Source organism: Rhagoletis zephyria, unplaced genomic scaffold (assembly GCF_001687245.7).
Source record: "Rhagoletis zephyria isolate East Lansing unplaced genomic scaffold, Rhagoletis_zephyria_1.1 Rzeph_scaffold_00233, whole genome shotgun sequence".
NCBI classification, from domain to species: Eukaryota; Metazoa; Arthropoda; class Insecta; order Diptera; family Tephritidae; genus Rhagoletis; species Rhagoletis zephyria.
This window is the reverse complement of record NW_016157317.1, coordinates 164,126-170,751: the sequence shown is the minus strand read 5'-3', so window position 1 is coordinate 170,751 and position 6,626 is coordinate 164,126. Positions and strand designations below refer to the sequence as shown.

The 6,626-nt window shown below is 40.8% G+C and overlaps 1 pseudogene; it reads right to left on the bottom strand.

Moving 5' to 3' along the window:
- Positions 1-2,416: 2,416 nt before the first annotated feature.
- Positions 2,417-3,117, bottom strand: LOC108358297 (acyl-CoA Delta(11) desaturase-like; annotated as a pseudogene).
- Between the last annotated feature and the right edge of the window lie 3,509 nt (positions 3,118-6,626).

Below are 6,626 nucleotides of genomic sequence, written 5' to 3'. Positions count from 1 at the left end.
ACATATGATTTTTTACAGGTTTATTTTCAACGGACAAAAAGTTTTTGTGTTTCCAGACGTTCCCCACTTACTAAAATTATTAAGAAACCACTTTCTAGACCAAGGTTTCTTAATAAATGGGAGGCCGGTGAAAAAAGAAATAATTTTAGAGTTGTTGTCATGCACCTCCTCGGACTTGACAATAACACATAAAATTTCGGCAAACCACTTGACCGTGACTGGACCCCACCGTCAGAAGGTTAAAACGGCAGCCAAACTGTTCTCGCATACGGTGGCTCACGCGATCACAAGGGCAGCGAGCGTAGGACATCTCGCTGAGCACAACTGGAATGAATGCTTCCAATTATTTAAACAGGTATACATATATATAATTTATATATATATATATAATAAAGTTATATAAGTAAACATATACACATATAATCTTAATAAATAATTTCAAACATTTCTCCAGACAAATGACTGGTTTGACTTAATGAATGTTATGGTCCTACATTCCGACTCCAGGAAACGGTGCCACGCTTATGGTCTAGCCATAGATGAGCAAAATAGAATACTGGACGATATGACAGACATGATGACTAACATGAGAGTCATTGGAAAATATAGTTTGCTCCCGTTTCAAAAAGGTTAATTCACATACATCTTTATAATGATATCCCTGTTATTAAACAAATGTGCTTTCATATTTACTTTTAGGAATCATACAGGCGAACAAAGCTTTGACGATGTTGTTTGAAGACATAAAAAGCCGCTTCAACGCTAAGTACGTTCTGACATATCGTCTGAACCAGGATTTGCTGGAAAACTTTTTTGGTGTGATCCGGTCTAAAGGAGGCTTGCACGATCATCCGGATCGGCAAGAGTTTAAATACCGCCTGAGGACATATTTACTTGGTCGCAATGAGGGTATTATATCCAATACCGGGAATCCGGAATTAGACGATACACCAGATTTGGAAATATCCCAGGGGCCTCTTACAGGTAAAAAATAGGTTTTATTCATGTACAGGCTGGTTCGCAATTCCTTTCCACGTAAATTTCAACAAAAGTCACTTTGAATTCAAATTGAATGGGGTTGAAATTCACTCGGGTTGTGAACTTCAGTACCTGGCTAATATACAGGGTAAACATCATGTTTGAATTGTATTTTTCTATTTCTACAGGCATAATACTAAAAAAATTGCAAGTTGCACCCGAACAGTGGCCGATAGAACAACTCGATTTTGACGACTTGGAATACGATGGTTTGGAGCATTTGGCTGGCTATATTTGTCACAAACTACGCGACGATATTCCCTCCACTTCCCTTAGAAGTGAAGAAAATCCATCACACTCCTGGGCCAATCACCTGAGTGAAGGTGGTTTATCCATTCCCAGTAACAGTATGATGGAACAAATGCGTCAGCTTGAGTCAGTTTTTAAAAAAGCTCATTGAGCAAGCACCTCATATTGATTGCGACATTAAAGTAAAAAAGTTATTTTTCAGGGCAAGAATGTTTTTTAAAATAAGAAAATTAAATAGAGAACTTACTGAAAATGCCCACAAAAGGAAAAGAAAATACAAAAAAATACTGACGTAGGCTAAGGGAATACATGCACATATATATATACAATTGTTGTTACTAGCCAAGAAGTAAGTATACATATAATTTTAATTTGTAGAAAATTAAATGTAATTTTATTTAATATTTCTAATTTTAATTATTTATATTAACTCGAACTCTTAATATATTTTGTTATTTCAGTTGTCGTAAGTTCCAGCGATATATACCGATGTCTACAAAAATGGCCCTTTTCAGGGCCGCCAATTTTGAAACAAAGAGATCAAAAAATTGACTTACATTACCATATTAATTTGATATCTGTGGACTTTTGACAAAACAACTTCTTTGCGCGAACGCAAGACTGCAACAACAACTGCATATCCACAACAATGACTATACCCCACGCTATACCCGCGCTTGGTGGCAAGGTAGTATGCAATTACCAATTAGAATTTCTAGTCTTATGTATGTACATACATATATCAGAAATTTAGCTAAATTTTGCTACTTTTTAATAAATGAACTCAATATATATATATTTTTTTTATAATTATGTTTAATGATATTTACATAAACCGCCATTTTACAGTTTGCAAAAGATAATAAAAATACTATGTTCAGACTACTAAAGCCTTTAGAATAATCACACTTTTGACTGCTTTTTGCTTTCCCCAGACTTAATGACAGATGCTTTTTATGCTCAGGTATATAAAGCTCGCTATACAGTTCAAAGTGAGCGTGAGCGTGAACTTTTTATTTTGACCATTAACTTCGTATTACTTTACTTTTTGCAATAGTTAGTAAATCAAACGATCGAGAATTAAAATATCTTTCAGAACTATAGAATTAAGAGTAATTTAAAATGTATATTAGGCATATTTTACAAGCTCACACTCAACTGAGTTTGCACATGTTTTGACGTATGTTTGTGAGCGTGCAGAAGAATACAAATGGAAATCTTTGCCTTTGTAATTGTTCACGTTCACGCTCGCATTGAACTGTATAGCGAGCTTTAGGCAATTGTATATCAGATTCACCTGTGTTGAATAATTTTTTATGTAGTTTACCGATTCCTTATTGACTGTGATAATGCCTTGTTCATCTTCTTTGGTGATGTCCTTTTCACCCTAGCCCCAAAGCTCGTCCGAGCCATACGTCGCCAGTACGATTTACACGCTTCTCAATTATTTCCGAAGATACAGATTTTCAGTCGTATGCCCAACAGTTTTTAGCGAAGAAATCAAATAAGTCGTGGTTAAATTCATGAAATAGTTGCTCCATTCGGAGGTTTTGTAGTCCCTAAAGAAAACGTGATGGTAGTTGCGCCAGCCCTCGCCGAAGGCAAACAGCGAGACACCGGGATTCCGAGATGGGTTAATACTCCTGGAAAATTACATTGAATTTAAAATTTACTTTTTATTTTTATTGTATTTACTCACTTGTCATAGGGACAACCGCCAAATTTATGCGCAGCACTGTTAACGCACCAGATGACGTTCAACAAGAAGCACCAACGGAATATGGTTGCAACAAACCACGAGTTAGTGAAGGACCCATCCCTAAAGTACATTGGAATAACGGTGGGCAGATTAAAATCCACTAACTACATATTTCCAAAGCATAAATAAAATACTTACAAATGAAAAGCGTTGTTTTCGCAGAGGAGAAGAATGGCCAAGCTCTACATAATGCCGCAACATGCAGGTATCCGAAGAGAATTATATTTTCACAGAACCATTTTGGTTTTCGTTTATCCGCGCTTACGTTGATTCACATCAATAGCCAGCGCTCCATTGGCTGCGTCGGCATCACATTCCCAGGAGACGCCAGTTTGCTTAGATGGACCCAAATTATTGCCATCGGCATTCTTACCGGGTAAAGTATCCAGAGTTATGTAATTTATTGCTGCAGCATTTGGTGCCATGTTGATTCTAAAAACAAAAGAAATAAAACGAGAAAAGATTGTTAAATGTATTTTATTTACAATAACTGCGTAAATGTTCTGCTTTACGTACTTAAAAACATAACCTTTTTCCCATTGTTTACAAAACATGCACTCTGACAGTTCTCTCTCAGCTGTCTCCACTGGCAAATCTGCGATGACGTCATATCCACATCAATCAGCGCAATCTTGTATTCTATCGGTCTTGGGGAAATCCCAAGAATGATAGAATACAAGATTTCGCCGTCCTGGGCGTTGACATTTGTTTACCACAAGTAAACAAAGAATAGAGCGAAAAGAACGAGTTGAAACTGCCAAAACAGTTCAACTTACAGCGACAAATGTGTTTTAATTTTGCTAAATGCGAAAATATTGCATTTTTACCTAATCTATTAGATAATAGGTAACATTTTAGTGCACTCCATTGCCTTGCAATCGAGGCTGCTGCAGCAAACGTTTTAGTGCACTCCATTGCTTTGCAATTAAGGCTGCTGCAGAAAACTGCGGCAGCATCTCTGCGGGATTGAGTAGTTAACTTGCTAATGGAGGCTGCTTGGAGCAGAAGCAAAATCATTGAGAGGAAATGCTGTTAATGTAATAAAAGAAACATTTCGGGAACGCCTTAGCCGTGCTCTATGTAGACAAAATGCAGCGATTCGTCCCGTCATCTTGATGGCTGTCGCAATTTAACACACAACAGCACTTCTTTTTATTAGATTTTACGCAGTCTTCAACATAAAAATCAGTCACTAATTGCAAATTAACACAATTTAAACTGATTTTTCACTTCTAATTCAAATTTCTCTTTCGCTGATTTGTAAACAAAGGTTTATTTACAAGATACCACAACTGTCAAAATCGGCAAAACCAAAGTAGCGGTACCACTGACGACGCCACCTTTGTTCACTGCACCGTTGGGAAATCCCTCAAGGTTTCGAAGATAATAGTAACAATTGGTGTTAGAAGTGGGATTGTAAATAAATCCCAGAGGAGAAACTACTGAAAATGGCAAAAATTCAAGACCTAAAAATTGAGGAGCTCGTGAGGACGACGCGATATCAACGAAGGACGAACAGAAGGATGAGGCTGCTTGTTCGTCGCAGGATGTACAGTAGATATCCGGGAAGGTTGAAGAACAGCAAAATGCTCCTAGTTCATCAACAGTTATGGACATGAACACAATATTAGCCGCCATGTCCCAGATGTCATCACAGCTGTCGTCCCAGCTGGAAGCACAGAAAACGCACATGTCATCGTAGCTGGAAGCACAGAAAACGTACATGTCATCGCAGCTAGATGAAAAGATTACCCAGCTACAGGAGAATTTATTCAAAGATAACGCGGAACTCAGAGAGAGACAGGTTAAAATCGAGGAACGACAAGATAAAATCGAAGCGCTTGTTAAGGAAAAACAAGACAAAATCGAGGAGCTAATTAAGGAGAAAGTTGAGGCTTAGGTAAAATAATTGGAAGGTCGTCTCCGAGATATGCAGTTGAATCGTCCAGCTACTTCGACGAGCGCGCCCAAGGTAAAGACCCCATCCTTTGACGGCACGATTCCTTTCCAAGTCTTTAAGCTCCAGTTCGAAAATACGGCTACAGCACTGTTCGTTGCATTAAATGGACCTGCAGCAGAAATCTTGCAGACTATTCCTGATTGTAAAAGGAACAGTTACGATGCGTTAATGGGTGCAGTGGAAAGACGTTATGGTAGCGAGCACAGGAGACAGATTTACCAGATGGAGCTGGAGAATCGCTGCCAGAAATCCAACGAGACTTTACAGGAATTCGCCTTCGACATTGAAAGGTTGGCTCATTTGGCAATTGGAGATGCATCTGGTGAGCACCTCGAAAGAGTAAAAATCCAGAGGTTCATCAACGGAATGCGGGACGTGTATACCAAGCGAGAGACGTACGCGAATCCAAAGCCAACATTTGCTGAAACTGTCTCGTATGCTCAGACGCGTGAAACGGCGGCGCTCCTAAGTAGACCAGCCTACAAAGCACATCGTGTGGAAGTGGAAACACCGGAAGAGACAAATGAAATGCTGAAGAAGATTATCCAACTGATGGGCGAGAAAATGAATGCCTCTGGCAAATGTTTTAAATGCGGAAAGCCAGGCCACTTCGCCCGCGATTGCAGCGCAAGTTCCAGTGGGCTCAACAATTCAGCAGGACGCAAACGCAGGGCTGAAGGAGACGAAGCCAACTCCAATCAGTCGTTAAACTGAAACGAGCCAGCAGGAAGGGCCGCGTGCTGGCTCCAGAAGTTGAAGGGCCCATAATCTCCGTCTCACAAATTGGCCGGAATGCGAGCAACCTCACTATTGGTGGATGTGTGAATGGGCAGGAGAGAGTACTGACAGTGGATACTGGAGCGACACATTCCATTATTCGACCGGATTTGGCCACTTTTTATGTGAAGCCACTACCTGGAGCAAAGCTGCAGACTGCAACTGGTGAATGCACCCAAGTATTAGGAGAAGTACCATGCGAGGTAATAATCGACGATTGGGCCTCGTACACTAAGTTTATAGTGGCAGACATTGTGGATGAAGTCATCATCGGCGTGGATTTCTTACTTGGCCAAGGCATGAAGATTGACCTCCAGAGAATGATCCTGACAGATCGTCACAGGAAAGTGCCACTTAGGGTTGGTTACGACAGCCAGTACTGCAGCAGACAGTTCGTCTTAGAGGAAGTGTCGATGATTCCACCAGAAACGGAAGCGCTTAGTTGGGCGGAGGTTGGTAGTGATGGTGACGGAGTGGTTTCGTCAGGAGAAGGAATCGGTTCACCGATACAGGAAAAGCGTGACGGTTCCGTCAGCTCAGTGAAGAAGAGGTCGCAGCAAGGAAGTGGTCATGGCAAGCCAGGCAGTGCTTCCGGCAGGAGGAAAGCCACTGAACCACGTTGCAATGGTGATACGCCGGTGGCCGGAAATGGAAACGGCTGTGGAAGTGTCCCGAAAAAGGTGGTCGGCAAAGGCGAGCAGTTAAGCCGGAGGCCAAGGATGAGGTTACAGATGTCCGGTCAATGAGGTTGACGCCGCCGAAAGAGCGAGATGCGGAAACACTGGACAAGTTTCCGCGTGAGAAACCGGATTTATCAAGATGTGCTAAAGGCAGTGCAGCGCG